Source organism: Triticum urartu, chromosome 7, assembly GCF_003073215.2.
Source record: "Triticum urartu cultivar G1812 chromosome 7, Tu2.1, whole genome shotgun sequence".
Classification (NCBI taxonomy): Eukaryota; Viridiplantae; Streptophyta; class Magnoliopsida; order Poales; family Poaceae; genus Triticum; species Triticum urartu.
The window spans coordinates 231771666-231797098 of NC_053028.1; positions in this window are offsets into that span (position 1 = coordinate 231771666).

Sequence of the window (25433 nt, forward strand, 5' to 3'; positions counted from 1 at the left end):
TAAAAGCATAAAACCACATCTAAATATAGGCTAGATGAATTATTTATTACTAAACAGGAAAAAAAATCAAGGAACAAAAATAAAATTGGGTTGCCTCCCAACTAGCGCTATCGTTTAATGCCCCTAGCTAGGCATGATGATTTCAATGATGCTCACATAAAGGATAAGAATTGTAACATAAAGAGCATCATGAAGAATATGACTAGCACATTTAAGTCTAACATACTTCCTATGCATAGGGATTTTGTGAGCAAACAACTTATGGGAACAATAATCAACTTGCATAGGAAAGCAAAACAAGCATAACTTAAAAACTTTATGCACATAGAGAGGAAACTTGATATTATTGCAATTCCTACAAGCATATGTTCCTCACTCATAATAATTTTCAGTAGCATCATGAATGATTCAACAATATAACCAGCACCTAAAGCATTCTTTTCATGATCTACAAGCATAGAAAATTTACTACTCTCCACATAAGCAAAATTCTTCTCATTCGGGATAGTGGAAGTATCATAAGAGACTTGGATACTATAAATTGGTTCCACATTAAAAGAGTAATGTTCAGAGAAGGGGTAATCATAATCATGACAAGTTTTATAAATATAATCACTACTTTTTATAGCATATGTATCATCACAATAATTATCATAAGTAGGAGGCATGCTATCATCATTATAAACTTGCATATCAAAACTTGGGAGACTAAAAATATCATCTTCATTAATCATAGCTTCCCCAAGCTTGGGACAAACATTAATTGCAGCAAATATATTCTCAAATATTTCATCCTCATCAAACATAGCTTCCCCAAGCTTGGGCCTTTTCATATCATAGGCATAATCACTCTCATAATTAATAGCATGGATAGCACCAATAGTATAGCAATTATTATATTCTTCCAAGCAAGTGCCAAAAAGATTTTCAAGATCATAAGAAGTATCATTATCTTCCACAATTATATTTTCATGAGGCACATAGTAATAGGAGCAACTTTATTTGGGAGAGATACCTTTTTACCTCACTTCCTTTTTCTTTTCTTCTTCTTCACCACATCATGTGTGGGTTCAATCCTCTTTTTGGAGCTCCTTATTAATGAGATTGGTTGAATAGGAGGCTCCTCCTCGTTGCCTGATTCATCATAAGAAATAATAGGAGGATATTGGGAAGTCTCTTCCCTTTCATTAGTACTCTCTTCATCTTCTAATTGTTTTCTTTTCTTTATGTAGTTGGCAATATAAGGATTATCAATGCAATTCACCGCACAATACATATAAATTTTCTCTAGATCAAAATCAAGAACTCTATCAATATTAAACTTTGGAATACCCTCAGTTATACGTTTCATTTCTTCATAACCCAAAAGAAGGCTAAGCTCTTTATGATGCTCAAGGGTAATCAAATTATCACAATGTTTGGACACGACTTGATCATGAAACAAATAGCATTGGAGCTTTAAATGACCATGTTCATTGCAAAGTTCACAAGGGGCACAAAAAATATTGAATCTTTCAGCACACTCATCTAGGCTTTCTTGCAACGATTTGGTTTCTAAGTACTTATGCCTCCTGCAATATCTATCTTCCCTATTTGGTGTGTACTTGCAAACCCAGTCTACTCCACAAAAATTGACATGTTTATAGGAGGCATTTTCATCATAACTAGTGCAATCATCATTAGTATTATGGATATTCAAAGGATTCGTACTAACAATATTGCAATCATGCTCATCATTCAAATATTTAGTGCCAAACATTTTATAGATTTCTTCTTCTAGCACTTGAGCACAATTATCCTTTCCATCATACTCACGAAAGATATTAAAAAGATGAAGCATATGAGACAAACTCAACTACATTTTTTATAGTTTTCTTTTATAAACTAAACTAGTGATAAAACAAGAAACTAAAAGACTCGATTACAGGATCTAAAGATATACCTTCAAGCGCTAACCTCCCCGGCAACAGCGCCAGAAAAGAGCTTGATGTCTACTACACAACCTTCTTCTTGTAGACGTTGTTGGGCCTCCAAGTGCACAGGTTTGTAGGACAGTAGCAAATTTCCCTCAAGTGGATGACCTAAGGTTTATCAATCCGTGGGAGGCGTAGGATGAAGATGGTCTCTCTCAAGCAACCCTGCAACCAAATAACAAAGAGTCTCTTGTGTCCCCAACACACCCAATACAATGGTAAATTATATAGGTGCACTAGTTCGGCGAAGAGATGGTGAAACAAGTGGTATATGGATAGTAGATAAAGGTATTTGTAATATGAAATAATAAAAACAACAAGGTAGCAAGTAATAAAAGTGAGCGTAAACGGTATTGCAATGCATTGAAACAAGGCCTAGGGTTCATACTTTCGCTAGTGTAAGTTCCCTCAACAATACTAACATAATTGGATCACATAACTATCCCTCAACATGCAACAAAGAGTCACTCCAAAGTCACTAATAGCGGAGAACGAACGAATAGATTATGGTAGGGTACGAAACCACCTCAAAGTCATTCTTTCCAATCAATCTGTTGGGCTATTCCTATAAGTGTCGCAAACAGCCCTAGAGTTCGTACTAGAATAACACCCTAAGATACAAATCAACCAAAACCCTAATTTCACCTAGATACTCCAATGTCACCTCAAGTATCCGTGGGCATGATTATACGATATGTATCACACAATCTCAATTCATCTATTCAAACCAACACATAGAACCTCAAAGAGTGCCCCAAAGTTCTACCGGAGAATCATGACGAAAACGTGTGGCAACCCCTATGCATAGGTTCATGAACCCGCAAGTTGGTCACCAAAACATATATCAAGTGGCACGTGATATCCCATTGTCACCACAGATATTCACGGCAAGACATACATCAAGTGTTCTCAAATCTTTAAAGTCTCAATCCGATAAGATAACTTCAAAGGGGAAACTCAATTCATTACAAGAGAGAAGAGGGGGAGGAGAAACATAAGATCCAACTATAATAGCAAAGCTCACGATACATCAAGATCGTATCATCTCAAGAACACAAGAGAGAGAGAGAGATCAAACACATAGCTACTGGTACATACCCTCAGCCCCGAGGGAGAACTACTCCCTCCTCGTCATGGAGAGCACTGGGATGGTGAAGATGGCCACCGGAGAAGGATTCCCCCTCCGGTAGGGTGCCGGAACGAGTCTAGATTGGTTTTTGGTGGCTACGAAGGCTTCTGGTGGCGAAACTCCTGATCTATCTTGTGTTTTGGAAGTTTTAGGTCACGTGGGTATATATGGGTGCAGGGAGGATGTCGGAGGAGCCACAGGGGTCCCACGAGACAGCGGGCGCGCCCTAGGGGGGGCGCCCCCCACCCTCGTGAGCACCTCCTTCCTTCCTTGATGTGCTGATCCTTTGAGATTGCAACTCTACCTAGACCCAATACCTTGCTTTTACCAGTATCTGCAAATGTGATGTGACTTTTGTCAGATGGACGTAAGGTTGAGTCCATGAGAAGACTTCGTTCGCCATTCATGTGATTAGTACATCCACTATCAATAATCCATTCTGAAGCAGCCGGTGTCATACCCTACAGTGCAGTTAGGGGGATAGGCGTCACGAAGAGCATTGTGAAGCATAAACATTTGACGAGCAAGTGGATTATGAAAGCTTAGATTGAGGTTAGGACTCATAGGACAAATGGCAAGCAACTCAGGAACAAAATACATAATAAGACCATTTGGGCATTTGATCTTGCGCCCTACAAGATGTTTTAGGTCCCCCAGCAATAGCTTCAGATACATTTGATTTTCGGCTGGAGACCTTTCCCTGCAAAAGAGAGTTAAGCTTTCTTAGCCACCCACATCTGCAAGGGTGGCTTCGAAGCAATAAGTCTAAGTGCAGCATCTGAGAACTTTTTCTTTGAAGCCCTGGCAAATAGTTTTGCAGGAGGTGAATAATACTCATAGGAATAAGCAGAGTAGTTCTTGGTCTTATGAACATGGCGGTTTGATGAAACACGCTCATATTCATAGGCCTGGGTATGATTTCCCTGCAAAACATTTGTGTTTGTGCGACTCAGGTGAGTCCTCTGTCTGTATAAAGCCTTTGGACCATATGAAGCCTGTGGTGTGGGGTTTTTCTTCTTCCCTTGTGGTGTCATGACGACAGTCATAAGAAGATTTTCCAGACACCTTTTGGGCACCCAGACTTTCTTCATAGGTGGCCCATTCCTGCAGTTAGTACCAATATACATGGCAAACACTTCACCATTCTGATTCTTAAATAGTTTATAGTTTGCATCAAAGGATTCATCAATGACAATAGGATTAGCACAAGTGAAGCCAGATAGGGTGGATGGATCCACTAAAGGTTCCTTTGCAGCAACCCATGTGGTTTTGGGGTACTACTCAGGCTTCCAGTAAGAGCCATCAGCATTCATTTTCCTTTCAAACCCAACACCATCTTTCCTAGGGTTTCGGTTCAGAATCTGCCTTTTGAGGACATCACATAGTGTCTGATGCCCTTTGAGACTTTTGTACATCCCTGTTTCAAGCAATATCTTCAACCTAGCATTTTCATCAGCAATAGCAGTGGCATCCTCAGCAGAGGGGTTAGTTACCACATCAACAGTTGAAGATATTGCAACAGTAGCAGCAGTAGAACATTCAGCAACAGAAGTAGTGTTATCACGCTCAAGGCATTTAAGACATGGCGGTTCGAATACTTCCTAAGCGGGACTGATCTGTTCAGCGCGAAGTGACTCGTTTTCCTTTTGAAGATCTTCATGAACCGGTCTCAATTTCTCAAGTTCTTGCTTCCTTTGAAGATAATCATAGGAAAGCTTTTCATGAGTTGTTGAGAGCGTTTCATGACGACTTTCAAGTTCCTCATACTTAACATGAAGATTTTTTATGTCTTCAATTAAGGACTGAGATCGAGTCATTTCAGCGTCCAACAGGTCATCGCTTTTGTCTAACAGTTTTTGAATATGTTCCATAGCTTTCTGTTGTTCAGTTGCAATTTTAGCAAGTGTTTTGTAGCTAGGTTTGGAACCACAATCAGAGTCATCTTCACTGGATGTTTGATAGTGAGCATTGCATGAGTTTACCTTGGCACCGCGTGCCATGAAGCAATAGGTGGGAGCGGAGTTGTCCTTGTCATTAGCATCGGCGTTGGTGAAGAAGTCATTGTCTTCAGTGTTGAAGATGGACTTGGCAACGTAGGCTGTAGCCAGACTTGCAACGCCAGAATCGGACTCCTCCTCAGACTCCACCTCCGCCTCCTCAGAAGCAGACTCCTCCTCTGAATCCATTTCCTTGCCAACAAACGCACGAGCCTTGCCAGATGAGCTCTTCTTGTGTGATGAAGACTTTGAGGAAGACTTGGAAGAAGGCTTTGAGTATTTCTTCTTCTTATTGTCGTCAGAATCATATTCCTTGCTCTTCTTCTTCTTCTTCTTCTTGTTCTCATTGTCCCACTGCAGACACTCAGAGATGTAGTGACCAGGTTTCTTGCACTTGTGGCATGTTCTCTTCTTGTAGTCATGAGTTGAAGCTTCATCATTCCTTGAGCTGGATCGTGAAGACTTTCTGAAGCCTTTTGTAGCAACCAGACCTCAAACAGTCTGATCTCTGTGCTCCGGTGTCATCCCTGGATCAGTAATGCTGACACCACACAGTACTCGGAGGATTTATAGTAGAGTAGCAATCACACACTTATTACATCGAGTGTCTCAAAAGAGAACTTATTACAATAAATATGGCTTAAGGCCATCTAATAACGATAACAGCGGAAGGCTTGGAAGATAAGTGAGTCCATCAACTCCAACGACATCACTGAGTATAGAATCACGACCTAAAAACTCCTTAATCGTCGTCTGAAAAGTCTGCAACATTAACGTTGCAGCCCGAAAACGGGCCAGCACATGGAATATGCTGGCAAGGTAACACATAGAGAGTAATGGAATGAAACAGCTATACTGTATGCATATTTGGTTGGTGGAAAGCTCTATGGTTACAGTTTTGCGTAAAGCCAATTTTTCCCTACTTCAAAGGAATAAAATTTGATTACTATCACGGTGGCTGTTAAACATTGAGAATGGTTGACAGCATTCTCAATCCCAATTAAGCATCATCATTAAACATAACCCAACAAAATTAATTTAGAGTAACATGTTGAGATTCACATGAAAATCCAGGTACTAGATACTCAAGATGTCCATAACCGGGGACACGGCTAACCATGATTAGTTTGTTACACTCTGCAGAGGTTTGCGCACTTTTCCCCACAAGACTCGATCGCCTCCGTTTGTTTTCTCGCACTACATGATGTTTGAGAAGACGGATGACCAAGACATAGTCTTTCAGAAGCGCTAGCACCTTACGATCGGGTAGACCGTACCACCTACATCCCCTACATCTGCTAGTCTACCACTGTAAGAGTTCGCACGACTTAGTCAACTATGCTAGAGCCCATAATAGCTTGTGGCTGCACACGGAAGTTTCTAGTATGAATAGTCTTATGATCCCTTTGAGCCTGGGTGGCGGTCCAAAAGAAAACAGGCAAGTCCTGGAATACCCAGGTGCCTCAATCCACCCAAATGTGTGTTTAAGTTGCCACCTTAGATAAACCATTAATTAACAATCTCACATCTGTCATGGATATCACTCACCCAATCCACGTCTACTAGCATATCATGGCATAATAAGCAAACGTACAAGTAACTCCCAAAGGTTTGATAATAAACAGGTAAAAGGTACTACCTCATCTACTTCCCATCCCACAATTTAATTAGATCCTAACCATGCAACGTGTGAGGGTTGATCTAATGCAATAAAACTGGGTAGTAGAAAAGGTATGATCAAAGTGTTACTTGCCTTGTTGATGATCCGCGAAACCTAGAGATTCGAAGTAACAAGCGGCGCACTCCGGGTATTCTATCGTAGAAAAACAAACAAGCATACAATAAGTACTCATCTAATGCACGGGTAAAAGTCAAATAAGAGATCTAACTAGAAGGTTCAACTTAAGAACTCCGGTTGGCAAAAAAAATCAAATCGAACGAAGCAACGAAAGTCAAACGGCGAAAGAAACAACTTCGTTCTAGTAATCTGGATCTAGGGCAATTTTTATAGTAGCAAAATCTTGTTTAAGTTGGTTAAACGGATAGAGGGTTTCGAGACAAAACTCTAGGCGCTTGAATCGCCTGATTCCGATAAACGAGCGAAAAGTTAAACTAAAACAAAAATCGGATCAGGAATCGCGATCAGAAAATTCGCGGATTTAATCCGAGAAAAGAAAACGACGAACGGATTAACGAATGAACGTTCGTTAATTAACCTAAACCGAAAATAAAACCGATGAAAACCAATCGGTTTTATTTTTTTGTATTTTTTTAAAGAAAAAAACAGGCACGGATTTCGAGGTGCGGCGTACCTCGTGCGTCGTGCAGCGTCGGCGGCGGCGGCTCCGGCGGGTCGGCGGCGGCTGGCGGCGGCGGCGGCGCGGCTAGGGCGCGGGGCGCGGCTAGGGTTAGGGTTCGGGCGGCGGCGGCTGGTGGGCTGGCTCGGGCCCGAGGCGCGGCTTATAAAGCCCCCGGCCAGGCGGAGTCCTGGCCGGTTACGGCCCGTAGTTGGTTGCGTTTTTTTAAATAATTACGCTCGGAAAATGAATAAAAAGAAATACTAAACGGACTCCAAAAATCCCGAAATAAATTTTCCTGGGCTTCTAAAATCAAGCTCGACAAAGTGAACATTTATTTGGGCCCTAAATGCAATTTTGAAAAACGCACTTTTTTCCTAAATTCAAATAAAACACCGAAAAACTCCAAAATAAAAACTTATTTGATTTTTTTAGTAAATCCTCAATATTTATTTATTTTGGGAAAGTCATTTTATTCCCTCTCTCATATTTTTGTAATAGAAATAATTGATGATAAAATAAATAAAATCAAATGATCCTATTCTCAAAATTTGAGAAAACTCAAATATGAAATAACGAAATCCCCAACTCTCTCCGTGGGTCCTTGAGTTCCGTAGGATTTTCTAGGATCAACCAAAATGCAAAATAAAACATGATATGTAGTGATGATCTAATGTATAACATTCCAAATTGAAAATTTGGGATGTTACAAACCTACCCCCCTTAAGATGAATCTCGCCCTCGAGATTCGGGTTGGCTAGAAAATAGGTGAGGGTGGTCTTTGAGCAAATCTTCCTCTCGTTCCCAGGTGGCTTCATCCTCTGAGTGGTGGCTCCACTGGATTTTGCTAAACTTGATAACTTTGCTGCGGGTGACTCGACTGGCAAACTCGAGAATCTTAATTGGTTTCTCCTCATAGGTCAAATCGTTATCCAACTGAATTGTTTCCAAAAGCACTGTATCTCTCAACGGTATGTCAGCCATCTCCGCGTGACACTTCTTCAACTGAGAAACGTGGAACACATCATGCACTCCTGACAATCCTTCGGGCAATTCCAACTTGTAGGCCACTTCTCCCATACGCTCCAAAACTCGATATGGTCCTACAAATCGTGGCGCTAACTTCCCTTTAACTCCAAAACACTTTGTTCCCTGAAGTGGAGATACTCGAAGATAAACTCTATCTCCGACTTCGTAAACTGTCTCCTTGCGTTTAGAATCTGCATAACTTTTCTGTCTGGACTGGGCTACCTTGAGCCTATCGCGAATCAATTTCACCTTCTGTTCGGACTCTTTAATAAAGTTAGGTCCAAACAAATGGCGGTCTCCAACTTCGTCCCACGACAGCGGTGTCCTGCACCTCCTTCCGTACAAAGCTTCGGAAGGGGCCATCTTCAAACTGGTTTGGTAACTGTTGTTGTAAGAAAACTCGGCATATGGTAGATTGTCGTCCCAACTAGATCCATAATCTAGCGCACAAGCTCTCAGCATATCCTCCAAAATCTGATTGACTCTCTCGGTCTGTCCATATGTCTGTGGATGAAAAGCTGTACTGAATTCTATCCTGGTACCCAAAGTTTCGTGCAACTGCTTCCATAACTTTGAGGTAAACTGGGTTCCTCTATCTGATACGATACTCCTCGGAACTCCATGCAAACATACGATCCTGGTCATGTATATCTTTGCCAATTTAGCACTGGTGTAAGTGGTCTTTACTGGAATGAAATGAGCTACCTTCGTCAATCGATTGACTACAACCCAAATTGAGTCATAGCTTGAACGAGTCCTGGGCAAACCCGTGATAAAATCCATGCCTAGCTTATCCCACTTCCATTCGGGTATTGGCAATGGTTGTAACAATCCTGCTGGCTTCTGATGCTCTGCCTTCACTCTCTGGCATGCATCACAAACTGCTACATACTCCGCTATATCCTTCTTCATTCCGGTCCACCATAAAATATCCTTCAAATCCAAATACATCTTGGTATTTCCTGGATGAATTGAATACGGTGAGTCGTGTGCCTCTTGCAAAATCAACTTCCTGATCTCCGGGTCATTGGGCACATAAACGCGGTCTTCAAACCATAGGGTGTCATGCTCATCCTCACGAAATCCCTTAGCTTTTCCTTTGCTAAGTTTCTCCTTAATAGCGGCAATATCTTTGTCGGTCTTCTAGGCTTCTCTGATTCTATCCATCAAAGTTGACTGAATCTCCAATGCTGCTACATAACCTCTCGGAACTATTTCCAAGCATAGTTCACGAAGATTTTCTGCTAACTCCTTGGGTATTTCTCCCGTCATTAACGTATTGACATGGCTCTTACGGCTTAATGCGTCAGCGACTACATTAGCCTTTCCGGGATGATAATGTAATTTCATATCATAATCTTTGATAAGCTCCAACCATCTCCTTTGTCTGAGATTCAACTCCTTTTGTGTGAAAATGTACTTCAAACTCTTATGATCCGTGTACACCTCACAATGGTTTCCAATGAGGAAATGTCTCCATGTTTTCAAAGCATGCACTACGGCTGCTAACTCCAAATCATGCGTAGCATAATTCAACTCATGGGGCTTCAGTTGTCTTGAGGCATATGAAACAACTCTCCCTTCCTACATAAGCACTGCTCCAAGTCCTCGACGTGAAGCGTCGTAGTACACCTCATAATCTTTGGTCTGGTCTGGAAAAATCAACACTGGTGAGGTAACCAAACGTTTCTCCAACTCCTGGAAACTAGCCTCACACTCCTCCGTCCATATGAACTTGGTATCTTTCTTCAACAACTCAGTCATAGGCTTCGCAATGTTTGAGAAATTCTCAATAAATCTCTGGTAGTATCCTGTGAGTCCAAGAAAACTCCGGATCTCTCCAACTGTTGTTGGGGCTTCCCACTTGGTCACGGTTTCAACTTTAGCGGGATCTACTGCTATACCTCCTCTGGATATAACGTGTCCGAGGAATCCTACTTCTTTCAACCAAAACTCACATTTGCTGAACTTGGCATATAATTGGTGTTCTCTGAGCTTTCCAAGTACCAAACGCAAATGCTCCTTATGCTCCTCTTCATTCTTTGAATAAACCAGGATATCATCAATGAACACTATGACGAACTTATCCAAAAACTCCATAAACACTTTGTTCATCATGTTCATAAAATAGGCAGGTGCGTTAGTCAGACCAAATGACATAACGGTATACTCATACAGCCCATACCTGGTGGTAAAAGCTGTCTTCGGAATATCCTGTTCTCGAATCTTCAACTGGTGGTATCCTGATCGCAGATCGATCTTGGAAAATACCTTAGCTCCTTGCAATCGATCAAACAGATCGTTGATCATTGGTAGTGGGTACTTGTTCTAGATCGTTACTTCGTTCAATCCTCGATAATCAACAACCATCCTTAACGATCCATCCTTCTTCTCCACTAGAAGTACTGGCGATCCCCAAGGTGAAGAACTTGGGTGAATATATCCCTTATCTAGTAACTCCTTAATCTGCTTCTTAATTTCCACCAAATCCTTTGCTGGCATCCTATAAGGTCTCTTTGATATTGGCCCAGTGCCGGGAAATAGCTCAATCAAGAACTCAATATCTCTATCCGGTGGCATGCCTGGCAACTCTTCTGGAAATACATCAGGGAAATCCCTTACCACTGGTACTTCCTCCTGCACAACTCCTTTTAGGCAATTTACTTGGGTCCTTTTTGGCACATGCCGGGATACATACTTGATCCTTCTCCCTTCTGCTGTGGTAAGCAAAATTGACTTACTAGCACACTCAATATTCCCTTCATACTTTGATAACCAATCCATGCCTAATATCACATCCAATCCTTGAGATTCCAATACTATTAGGTCTGAGGGAAAAACATAGTTACCAATCCTTAATGGTAACCGATCACACCATAGGCTAGCCACATACTCTGCTCCAGGCGAGGTTACTAACATGGGTGACCTAAGGGCTTGGGTTGATAGGTTATACTTATCCACAAATCCCCTTGAGATGTATGAATGCGATGCACCAGTATCAAAAAGAAAGAGTGCAGTAAATGACTTAACCCAAAACTTACCTATTACTGCATCGGGCTGAGCTTCAACCTCCTCCACGCTAACGTGGTTCACCTGTCCCCTGTTGAAAGGGTTCGGCTTCTTCCCAGAGCTTCCATTGCCATTTCCATTTTGTATTTCAGGGGATTGATTGGCATAATGTCCGGTCTTCGAACACTTAAAGCAAGTGACTTGGCTCAGGTCCTTCTTGGCTGGGGTTGATGGGTTGGTGTGATTCTGGCCGTTGCTTCCTCCATTCCCATTACCATTCCTGGTTCCATTGTGATTGTGCGAGCTACCTCCTCCATGGGTATGCTGAAAATGTCCTCCCGGTCTAGGGGTAAAACGTGGCTTCTGCTGAGCTCCAGAACTGTACTTTCCTTGTCCATACTTCCTCTTGCGATTCTCAATTTGCTGCTGCTTCCCTTCAATCATAAGAGCATGATCTACCAACTCCTGGTAGTTGTTGAAGGTTGCTACCATCAACTACATGCTCAACTCATCATTCAGTCCTTCCAGAAACTTCTCCTGCTTAGCTGCATCCGTAGCGACGTCATCTGGGGCATAACGTGCTAACTTACTAAAGTCCTCCACATACTGGCCAACTGTCCGTCCTCCTTGGCGCAAGTTACGAAACTCACGCTTCTTCATGGCCATAGCTCCTGATGAAACATGGGCAGTACGGAAAGCCTGCTGAAACTGGTCCCATGTGACAGTGTCTACTGGGAAAGTGGCTGTGAAATTCTCCCACCATGATGCTGCAGGTCCTTCTAGCTGATGTGCGGCAAACTTCACCTTCTCCGCATCTGTGCATCCTGCTATGGTCAACTCCCTAGCTGTCTTGCGGAGCCAATCATCTGCTACTATCGTCTCGGTGCTACTGGAAAACACCGGCGGATTCAGCCTAAGAAAACGGGCTAAGTGGTCAACATGTGGTGGTGGTGGTGGGTTGTTGTTGTTGTTGTTCCCCTGATTCTGATTCTGGACTAGCAACTGCATCAATGTGTTCTACTGCTGGATCAACTGGGTGAGCTCCGGTGGAAAGGCAAATCCGGGGTCACGTCTCGGAGGCATCTGAGGGTTTAGAAAAGATGAGATATAAGAATAGAGAGGGTCTAAAGAGAAAACACTACCCATATGCACATGAGGCAAAAGCAAACAATTCACTTCAATCAATCAAACAAAGGCATACAATCGATCTAACTATCGCAAAAGTGCTCGGGCTACTGTATTTACATGGTGGACTACTACTAATGATGAGGTGGTCTACTAGAAATATTCTACGGTAGTTGACTCCATAATATCCGCTCCTGCTTCATCAACATAGTCATCATCGCTACTATCTGCTTCCTAGTCGGTGCCGTCGATGATGATGTAGTCTTCCGGTCTGATCTCCTTGGGTTCTTCGTCTTCATCTATGGGTGTCGGGACTCCCATAAATACTCCAATCTTCTTGATTAGGTCGTCATTCTTCTCCACCAATATTTCAATTTCCTCTTCATAATCTTCACATGTAGCCTTGAGTTCTTCCTCCAGTTCCTTGATTCTAGTCTTAGCCTTCTTCAGATCTATCATGTCGGCGCACATCTGGTTCTCCTGTCGTCGAATGTGCTGGTTTAGCTCCTGGATAAAAGCTGCAATTGATCTATCCTTCCTGGTGCTGATCATCTCCCAGTGTTCATCTCGGCGCCCACAAATCTGGTAGATAGTATCCTTAAGATCCTTGTGGTAGACTTCTCCAATGCGTCCCATGGCGATGTGAGCTGCCATGCTCTTTCCTAGACTCCAAGTTGGTGCATCAAAAGAAAACTCTATGGGCTTAGTGACTGGCATGAACGTTCTTCCTGGAACTTGAACTTGAATCATCCAGCGCTCTTCTTCGGGTAAAGTGGCATTGTAGGTTCCCGTGAAGCTTGGTACTGCTATATTCAGGTATCTAGTGACTTCCTTCAAGTGGCGTCCAAAGGGTGTATCTTCATCCGGTTGTGTGAACTTGTTCCTTGCATCCGCCATCCTAAAGAGTAGAAAAGATGAGAAGTCAGAAGAGAAGAGAGTGATCTAGGTCTGTAGCTTAGTGGTCGTGTCCTACAGTCAGCGTGTGCTCTGATACCATCTCTGTAGCGACCAGACCTCAAACAATCTGATCTCTGTGCTCCGGTGTCATCCCTGGATCAGTAATGCTGACACCACACAGTACTCGAAGGATTTATAGCAGAGTAGCAATCACACACTTATTACATCGAGTGTCTCAAAAGAGAACTTATTACAATAAATATGGCTTAAGGCCATCTAATAACGATAACATCGGAAGGCTTGGAAGATAAGTGAGTCCATCAACTCCAACGGCATCACTGAGTATAGAACCACGACCTAAAAACTCCTTAATCGTCGTTTGAAAAGTCTCCAACATTAACATTGCAGCCCGAAAACGGGTCAGCACATGGAGTATGCTGGCAAGGTAACACATAGAGAGTAATGGAATGAAACAGCTATACTGTATGCATATTTGGTTGGTGGAAAGCTTTATGGTTACAGTTTTGCGTAAAGCCAAATTTTCCCTACTTCAATGGAATACAATTTAATTACTATCATGGAGGTTGTTAAACATTGAGAATGGTTGACAGCATTCTCAATCCCAATTAAGCATCATCATTAAACATAACCCAACAAAATTAATTTAGAGTAACATGGTGAGATTCACATGAAAATCCAGGTACTAGATACTCAAGATGTCCATAACCGGGGACACAGCTAACCATGATTAGTTTGTTACACTCTGCAGAGGTTTGCGCACTTTTCCCCACAAGACTCGATCCCCTCCGTTTGTTTTCTCGCACTACATGATGTTTGAGAAGACGGATGACCGAGACATAGTCTTTCAGAAGCGCTAGCACCTTACGATTGGGTAGACCGTACCACCTACATCCCCTACATCTGCTAGTCTACCACTGTAAGAGTTTGCACGACTTAGTCAACTATGCTAGAGCCCATAATAGCTTGTGGCTGCACACGGAAGTTTCTAGTATGAATAGTCTTATGATCCCTTTGAGCCTGGGTGGCGGTCCAAAAAAAACAGGCAAGTCCTGGAATACCCAGGTGCCTCAATCCACCCAGATGTGTGTTTGAGTTGCCACCTTAGATAAACCATTAATTAACAATCTCACATCTGTCATGGATATCACTCACCCAATCCACGTCTACTAGCCTATCATGGCATAATAAGCAAACATAGAAGTAACTCCCAAAGGTTTGATAATAAACAAGTAATGTGTACTACCTCATCTACTTCCCATCCCACAATTTAATTAGATCATAACCATGCAATGTGTGAGGGTTGATCTAATGCAATAAAACTGGGTAGTAGAAAAGGTATGATCAAAGTGTTACTTGCCTTGCTGATGATCCGCGAAACCTAGAGATTCGAAGTAACAAGCGGTGCACTCCGGGTATTCTATCACAGACAAACAAGCAAGCATACAATAAGTACTCATCTAATGCATGGGTAAAACTCAAATAAGAGATCTAACTAGAAGGTTCAACTTAAGAACTCCGGTTGGCAAAAAAATCAAATCGAACGAAGCAACGAAAGTCAAACGGCGAAAGAAACAACTTCATTCTAGTAATCTGGATCTAGGGCAATTTTTATAGTAGCAAAATCTTGTTTAAGTTGGTTAAACGGATAGAGGGTTTCGAGACGAAACTCTAGGCGCTTGAATCGCCTGATTCCGATAAATGAGCGAAAAGTTAAACTAAAAAAATTGGATCAGGAATCGCGATCAGAAAATTCGCGGATTTAATCCGAGAAAAGAAAACGACGAATGGATTAACGAACGAACATTCGTTAATTAACCTAAACCGAAAATAAAACCGACGAAAACCAATCGGTTTTTTTGAAAGAAAAAAAACGGGCATGGATTTCAAGGTGCGGCGAACCTCGTGCGACGTGCAGCGTCGGCGGCGGCGGCTCCGGCGGGTCGGCGGCAAGGCGGCGGCAGCTGGCGGCTAGGGTTAGGGTTTGGGCGGCGGCGGCTGGTGGGCTGGCTCGGGCCCGAGGCGCGGCTTATAAAGCCCCCGGCCAGGCGGAGTCCTGGCCGGTTACGGCCCGTAGTCGGTTGCGTTTTTTTAAAATAATTACGCTCGGAAAAAATATAAAAAGAAATACTAAACGGACTCCAAAAATCCCGAAATAAATTTTCCTGGGCTTCTAAAATCAAGCCCGACAAAGTGAACATTTATTTGGGCCCTAAATGCAATTTTGAAAAACGCACTTTTTTCCTAAATTCAAATAAAACACCGAAAAGCTCCGAAATAAAAACTTATTTGATTTTTTTATTAAATCCTCAATATTTCTTTATTTTGGGAAATTCATTTTATTCCCTCTCTCATATTTTTGTAATAGAAATAATTGATGATAAAATAAATAAAATCAAATGATCCTATTCTCAAAATTTGAGAAAACTCAAATATGAAAATAATGAAATCCCCAACTCTCTCCGTGGGTCCTTGAGTTGCGTAGGATTTTCTAGGATCAACCAAAATGCAAAATAAAACATGATATGCAGTGATGATCTAATGTATAACATTCCAAATTGAAAATTTGGGATGTTACACCTTTTTTTTTGGTGAATTTCTGGAACTTCTTCACAAGCATAGCAAGTTCCTTTCCAATGTCTTCAGGATCATCGGAACTGTAGTCAGATTCTTCTTCAGATGAGGAGACAACTTTTGCCTTCAAGGCGCGAGTTCGGCCATAGTTGGGACTGTAGATATCTCTTTTCTCAGAAAGCTGAAACTCATGTGTGTTGAGCATTTCAAGTATGTCAGACGGATCGAGTGTCTTAAAGTCAGGGCATTCTTGAATCATCAGGGCTAGGGTGTCAAACGAGCTGTCAAGTGATCAGGAGTGTCTTAACGATTTCATGCTTGGTGATATCAGTAGCACCGAGAGCTTGAAGCTCATTTGTGATGTCATTGAGGCGATCAAACATGAGCTGAACATTCTCATTGTCGTTTCTCTTGAAGCGGTTGAAGAGGTTGCGAAGGACACTGATCCTTTGATCTCTCTGGGTTGAGACACCTTTGTTGACCTTGGAGAGCCAGTCCCAGACTAGCTTTGATGTTTCCAGAGCACTCACACGGCCATACTGCCCTTTGGTCAGATGACCACAGATGATGTTCTTGGTAGTGGAATCCAGTTGAACGAACTTCTTGACATCAACAGCGGTGACACCTTCACCATCCTTGGGAACGCCATTCTTGACAACATACCAGAGGTCGACATCAATGGATTCAAGATGCATGCGCATCTTGTTCTTCCAGTTGGGATATTCAGTTCCATCGAAGACGGGGCACGCAGCAGAGACTTTGATTATCCCTGCAGTCGACATAGCTAAAACTCCAGGTGGTTAAACCGAATCACACAGAACAAGGGAGTACCTTGCTCTAATACCAATTGAAAGTGCTAGTTATCGACTAGAGGGGGGGTGAATAGGCGATTTTTATGAAAGTCTTCAAAACATGGGAGTTTCGAAGACAAATGATAGAAATGAACCTATAACCATGCAGTGGAAGGTAGACTACACTAGAAAAGCCATAGTCAAGTATTCAATGAAGTGAGAGCATGAAGACTAATAGCAGCTAGGTAGTACGGATCAGGATGGAAGATAGTATGAAACCAATCTGAACAAACAGTCACATAGTGAAGACAAGTGGACAATGCAAACATGCAATGACTTCACAAGGACCAACTGTAAATAAAGAGATGGGAAGGATAGAACTAGTGGCTTGTTGAAGACAATGATTTGTTGGACCAGTTCCAGTTGCTGTGACAACTGTACGTCTGGTTAGGGAGGCTGAGATTTAACTCAGAAGACCGTGTCTTCACCTTATTCCCCTTGACCTAAGGACACCCAGTCCTCGCCCAATCACTCTGGTAAGTCTTCAAGGTAGACTTCCAAACCTTCACAGACTTCGTTCACCGGCGATCCACAATGGCTCTTGGATGCTCAGAATGCGACGCCTAACCGGCTGGAGAATTCACAATCCTCAAGTGTAACAAGTCTTTAGATCACGCATATAGGAAGACTTCAGTGATGCCTAACACTCTTTGGCTCTGGGTGTTTAGGGCTTTGTCCTCGCAAGGATTTCTCTCTCAAAGGCTTCGAGGTGGGTTTCTCTCAAACGACAAAAGCCGTGCACTAACTTTGAGGAGCCACCAATTTATGGTGTAGGGGGTGGGCTATTTATAGCCACTAGGCAACCCAACCTGATTTGTCCGAAATGACCCTGGGTCACTAAGGAACTGACACGTGTTCCAATGGCTACTTTACTTGGGCTACAAGTAAAGCTGACTACTTTACTTGGGCTACAAGTAAAGCTGACTCATCCAGCTCTGGATAAGATTTGCTCTCATTGTCTTCGCTCGAAGACATATGATTTTGGTTAAGCATCACTTCAGTCACTCTGACTTTGTTCACTGGGACCCCACTTAACAGTACGGTGGTTCCTATGACTCAACAAAGAAGAAAAGTAAACAACGAAACAACTAAGTCTTCGCACTCCATAGTCTTCACGCTATGTCTTCTCTTGTCATAGTCTTCAATGTGAATATCTTCACATACCACCTTTGTCTTCAATGTCTTCATAAATTTTTAGGGGTCATCTCCGGTAGGTAAACCGAATCAATGAGGGACTACTACCTGTGTTATCCTGCAATTCTCACAAACACATTAGTCCCTCAACCAGGTTTGTCGTCAATACTCCAAAACCAACTAGGGGTGGCACTAGATGCACTTACAGTAACAACATCCCTTTTGCAATCTATGGTAGCATTAATAGTATTTAAGAAGGGTCTACCAAATATAATGGGACAAAAGCTATCTTGTGGGGAACCAAGAACAAGAAAATCAGTAGGATATTTAGTTTTCCCACACAAGACTTCAACATCTCTAACAATTCCCATTGGTGAAATAGTATCTCTATTGGCAAGTTTAATTATGACATCAATATCTTCTATCTCAGCAGGTGCAATATCATGCATAATTTCTTTGTATAAGGAATAAGGTATTGCGCTAGCACTAGCACCCATATCACATAAGCCATGATAACAATGATCTCCTATTTTAACAGAAATAACAGGCATGCCTACCACATGTCTGTTTTTATCTTTAGCACAAGGTTTAGCAATTCTAGCAGTCTCATCAAGGAAATGAATAACATGCCCATCAATATTATCAGACAAGAGATCTTTAACAATAGCAATATCAGGTTCAACTTTAATTTGCTCATGAGGTGTATAAGTTTTAATATTGCTTTTACGAACCAAAGTTGAAGCTTTAGCATGATCCTTTATCCTAATAGGAAAAGGTGGTTTCTCAACATAAGAAGTAGGAACAATAGGATCATTATAAGTGACAATCTTTTATTCAACTTTAATAGGTGCAGCTACTTTTACTTCTATGGGAGGATGATATTTAAACCACTTCTCCTTGGGGATATCAACATAAGTAGCAAAAGATTCATAGAAAGAAGCTACTATCTCAGAGTCAAGTCCATATTTAGTGCTAAATTGACGGAAAACATCGGTATCCATAAATTATTTAACACAATCAAAACTAGGTGTCATACGTGACTCCTTACCTTTGTCGAGGTCCCAATCTTCAGAGTTCCGTTTAATTCTTTCCAATAGATCCCATTTGAATTCAATAGTCTTCATCATAAAAGAGCCAGCACAAGAAGTATCAAGCATGGTGCGATTGTTATCAGAAAGCCGAGCATAAAAATTTTGAATAATCATTTCTCTTGAGCGCTCATGATTGGGGCATGAATATAACATTGATTTAAGCCCCCCCAAGCTTGAGCGATGCTTTCTCCTTCGCGAGGCCAAAAATTATATATAATTGCGATCATGATGAACAAGATGCATAGGATAAAACTTCTGATGAAATTCCAATTTCAATCGTTTGTAATTCCAAGACCCCATATCATCACATAGCCTATACCATGTTGATGCATCTCCCTTCAAAGATAAAGGGAAGACCTTCTTCTTAACAACATCTCCGGGTACACCTGCAAGCTTAAATAATCCACAAACTTCATCCACATATATTAGATGCTCATCAGGATGTTTTGTTCCATCTCCTAAAAAGGGATTAGCTAGCAGTTTTTCTATCATAACCGAAGGAATTTCAAAGCAGACATTTTCATTTTCAGTAGGTTCAGTAGGTTGAGGAGCAACTCTTTGCTCTACTGGTCAGGGTGAAGATACCCCGAACAAGCCCCTCAGGGGATTACTTTCCATAGTAACAAGTGATAGTAAATTTCAGCACACTATATAAATTTTTCCTTACCAAATTCCACCTACCAAAGGTGCTTCACTCCCCGGCAACGGCGCCAGAAAAGAGTCTTGATGACCCACAAGTATAGGGAGTATAGGGGATCTATCGTAGTCCTTTCGATAAGTAAGAGTGTCGAACCCAATGAGGAGTAGAAGGAAATGATAAGCGGTTTCTAGTAAGGTATTCTCTGCAAGTACTGAAATAAGTGGTAACAGATAGTTTTGTGATAGGATAATTCGTAACGAGCAACAAGTAACAAAAGTAAATAAAGTTGCAGCAAGGTGGCCCAATCCTTTTTGTAGCAAAGGACAAGCCTGGACAAACTCTTATATAGAGAAAAGCGCTCACAAGGACACATGGGAATATCATCAAGCTAGTTTTCATCACGCTCATATGATTCACGTTCGGTACTTTGATAATTTGGTATGTGGGTGGATCGGTACTTGGGTGCTGTCCATACTTGGACAAGCATCCCACTTATGATTAACCTCTATTGCAAGCATCCGCAACTACAACAAAAGTATTAAGGTAAACCTAACCATAGCATGAAACATATGGATCCAAATCAGCCCCTTACGAAGCAACGCATAAACTAGGGTTCAAGCTTCTGTCACTCAAGAAACCCATCATCTACTTATTACTTCCCAATGCCTTCCTCTAGGACCAAATAATGGTGAAGTGTCATGAAGTCGACGTTCACATAACACCACTAGAGGAGAGACAACATACATCTCTTCAAAATATCGAACGAATACCAAATTCACATGACTACTAATAGCAAGACTTCTCCCATGTCCTCAGGAACAAACTGAAAGTGCAACTATCCCTAGGTGGTTTTGGTAATTCCTAACAACATATAGCTCATTGATCTAATGCTATTCCAAGATTAATATTTCAGGAAAAGCTCAATGAATGGCATGGCATGGATGAGGAAAGTGGACCCCTCAAAATACTAAGGACAAAAAGATTGGCTCAAGCTCAAAGCTCAAGATTCTACATTTTATATTTTAGTGATCCAAGATCACATTGAGTCTATAGGAAAAGCCAATACTGTCAAGGAGGGATGATGTGTTGCTTGATGAGGTTCTTGCTTCATAGTGCTTAGTGATATGCTCCAAAACCCTCAACTACCTTCCCACATCCACATATGACTTAAACCAAAAGTCAAACTCGGCCACCGATTCTTTCTATCCGGCGCCACCGAGTTCAGATGTCATAGCCACTGCCACAAACCCTAGGCAAATCGGTCTCACCGATAAGGATCTCGGTCACACCAAGATGGGGTTGTAATATCTCTGTTTCCCTTTGTAACGTTTCGGTCCTACCGAGATGAGCGATCGGTCCCACCAAGATTGCAATGTAAACTCTCTGTTTCCCTTTTGTAACATTTCGGTCCCACCGAAATGAGCAAATCGGTCCCATCAAGTTTACGTGACCAACTCTCTGGTTAGCTTATTACCAAAATCGGTCCCACCGAGTTTGTGTAATCGGTCACACCGAGATTACGTTATGCCCTAACCCTAACCATATCGGTCCTACCGAGTTGCATCTTAGTCCCACCGAAAATCCTAACGGTCACTAGGTTTGCTAAATCGGTCCGACCAAGTTTCTCAAGTCGGTCTCACCGAGATTGGTAAATTGTGTGTAACGGTTAGTTTTTGTGTGGAGGCTATATATACCCCTCCACCCACTCTTCATTCGTGGAGAGAGCCATCAGAACATACCTACACTTCCAATACACATTTTCTAAGAGAGAACCACCTACTCATGTGTTGAGGCCAAGATATTCCATTCTCACCATATGAATCTTGATCTCTAGCCTTCCCCAAGTTGCTTTCCACTCAAATCTTCTTTCCACCAAATCCATATCCTGTGAGAGAGAGTTGAGTGTTGGGGAGACTATCATTTGAAGCACAAGAACAAGGAGTTCATCATCAACACACCATTTGTTACTTCTTGGAGAGTGGTGTCTCCTAGATTGGCTAGGTGTCACTTGGGAGCCTCCGTCAAGATTGTTGAGTTGAACCAAGGAGTTTGTAAGGGCAAGGAGATCGCCTACTCCGTGAAGATCTACCGCTACTGAGGCAAGTCCTTCGTGGGCGATGGCCATGGTGGGATAGACAAGGTTGCTTCTTCATGGACCCTTCGTGGGTGGAGCCCTCCGTGGACTCGCGCAACCGTTACCCTTCGTGGGTTGAAGTCTCCATCAACGTGGATGTACGATAGCACCACCTATCAGAACCATGACAAAAACATTCATGTCTCCAATTGCGTTTGAATTCTCCAAACCCTTCCCTTTACATTCTTGCAAGTTGCATGCTTTACTTTCCGCTGCTCATAGACTCTTTTCATGCTTGCTTGAATTGTGTTAATATTGCTTGACTTGTGCTAAGATAGCTAAAATCTGCCAAAGACTAAAATTGGGAAAAGGATAGATTTTTAATTGGTCAAGTAGTCTAATCACCCCCCTCTAGACATACTTTTGATCCTACAAGTGGTATCAGAGCTTTGGTCTCCATTTGCTTTGATTTCCATCGCTTTTGGTGGTCATAGCCTTGGTTTCACAACCTAAGAGAGTATGGCGTCTAGCGAGGGAAATTACCACCGTAGAGGTCCTTACTTTGATGGTACTAATTTTACTAGTTAGAAGCATAAGATGAAAATGCATATTCTTGGGCATAACCCCGCCGTTTGGGCTATTGTGTGTGTTGGCTTGCAAGGTGAATTCTTTGATGGGAGAGAACCGAATCGTGAAGCTACCGCGGAAGAGTTGAAGATGCTACAATACAATGCCCAAGCTTGTGATATCCTCTTCAATGGATTGTGCCCCAAAGAATTCAACAAAATCAGTCGTCTTGAGAATGCAAAGGAAATTTGGGATACTTTGATTTATATGCATGAAGGTACCGACTCCGTCAAGGAACCCAAGTTGGATGTGCTTCAAAGTCAACTTGACAAGTCCAAAATGAAGGATGGTGAAGGTGTCGCTGAAATGTACTCTAGGATTGCTCTTATCACAAATGAGATTGCCGACTTAGGAAGTGAAGAGATGACCGACAAATTCATCATCAAGAAGATCCTAAGAGCCTTGGATGGAAAATACGATACCGTATGCACATTGATCCAAATGATGCCAAATTACAAAGATCTCAAGCCAACGGAAGTCATTGGAAGAATTGTTTCTCATGAGATGTCACTCAAGGATAAGGAGGAGCTCCATAACAAGTCAAGTGGTGCTTACAAAGCCTCATGTGAAGCCCCCACATCATCAAGTGAGAAACAAACCTTCAATAAGAATTGAGCTTAATGGTGATGAACTTCAACAAGTTCTATAAGAATAGAAGCAAAGAGAGAAGTTCCAAGTCAAGGTCCTACAATGACAAAAGATCTTCTAGTCGAGAGCGAAACTGCTACAATTGTGGAAGACCCGGACACTACTCCAATGAGTGTACGACTCCCCACAAGAGAAGAGAAGATTCACCCAAAAGAAGAAGTAGAAGAGAAGAATCACCATCAAGGGAGAGAAGGAGTAGGGATGATCGGTATGAACGAAGACCCTCTCGGAGAAGCAAGGATTCGGAAAGGAAGGACAAGTCATCAAGGAGCTACACAAAACGAAGACATCAAGCTCATGTTGGTGAATGGGTATCCGGCTCTGACTCCGACAATGACTCCGAGAGAAGCTACACTCCGACTCCGAATATACTCAAGATGAAGGTCTTGCCGGTCTAGCACTTGTGTCAACCAACTCCTACAACATATTTGATTCACCAAATGAAGGAACTGGAAGATGCTTCATGGCCAAAGGTCCAAAGGTATCACACCCCGAGTATGTTGATTTCAATAGTGATGAAGATGACTTGTTAGGTGATGATGATTTACTTGTTGACAACTATAGTGATGAATACTATGATGAAACGAATGACAATGATAAGGAGAAGATTGAGACTCTAACTAAAGAACTAAACACTCTTAAGTTAGCTCATGAAACTATCTTAGGAGATCATCGAGAAATTTTAAGGACTCATGAGAAATTACATTTTGAGAAGCTCAATCTTGAGCAAGAGCATGAGTTCTTAAAGGCAATCAATGATGATCTTCGCAAGAAAAGTTCTTCTTACATTTCCAAGCATTTACTATTATCCACTTACATGCCTCAAGTCAAGTCTAGTAACAAGAACAAGAAGGATTCTTCTTCTAGTAGTAACAATAATCATGCTAAATCCAATATTGTTGCTTCTAGTAGTTCTCTTGATTCCACTAATGATTCTCTTAGCCAAGTTACACTTGAGCAAGAAAATAGCTCATTGAAGGGAATTATAGAGAAAGGTGTTTACAAGAGCCTTGCTGGGAGTAAGCAATTCGAGGAAATTGTACGCAAGCAAGGAAGGCATTGGAAGAATCAAGGTATTGGTTTTGAACGAAAGTTCAATGCCAATGGAGTTGAGTGGGAAGAAGATCAATACCCCAAGACGAAGTTTGTTCCTCAACAACAGAAGTATGATCCTACTTCTTTCAAAGGGACACAAGCTCAAGATGATCTTCCACCACAAGACCACAAGCAAAAAGGCAAGGACAAGCTTCAAGAGGAAATTGATGCATTTGAAGAAGCTCCTAAGGCCTTGGTCAAGTGGGTTCCCAAGACCACATCAGGTTCCACTTCATCAAGTACAACTACAACTCCAAGGATTCCCATCAAGATGGTGTGGATCCCGAAGAAGAAGAACTAGAGAGTTCTTGAGGGTGACTCCGCCAACATACTTCACTCTTATCATTTTGGCAAGAACAAGTGCAATCAACTTCCACATCTTGCACTAGTTCAAGGAGTCACAAACCCTCTTGTTGGTAAGACAAGGGACAAGGTAACCTAAAGCTTTCATAGACATCATCTTGTGTGTGCATCACTCTATGTCTATGGATATCCTTGTTTGTTCCTTATGGGACTAACCAATGTTGGTATTGAAAGTGCAACTTACTCCAAAGGATAGCTCCGAATGATCTACATCAACTTAGAGCATCCACATCTTCAACACCTACATGAAGTCATCATCGACAAAACCCAAGGTTAGTTCATCCCTCTTAAGGGGGGATCTCACATCTAGGGGGAGCTTTACTCTAACAATTGAGTTAAAGCAACTCTAATGGTGTGAAAACAACAACGCTTTATGTAAAAGTGGTAACCCCACTTGTGCTTAAACGATGAGTATGACCTATGATCAAATGTTCTCATTTGACTCCTAAGTCAATATACTCATATATAGATGACCTAGTCATCGCCAATTGCTTGATAGATGCTAGAATTGTTTGTGCATGCTTTGCCACATATTTCAATTGCCATTTTATTGTGTGAGCACGTTGGTTGCATAATTTACTCATTCGAGGACATCTACTTGTTGTTTTGATTGATTGTTTTTCTTTTGGCCAAGTGGATGGACAAGAATGCCTAAGAACCTTCTCTAGCTATCTATGCTTTTCTCGTGTCAGACTATTCATGTTGCATCACAAAGTTTGATCAAGTCAGATTCAAACCACTCTGTGTGAGGAGCACTCGGAGTCCCCGATTCGTCATAGACTTAAACTTCCAAAACTTCTTTGTGTGTTTTGGTCTGACCGATTCATCCATTTCGGTCATACCGAGATCACTAAGTCGATCT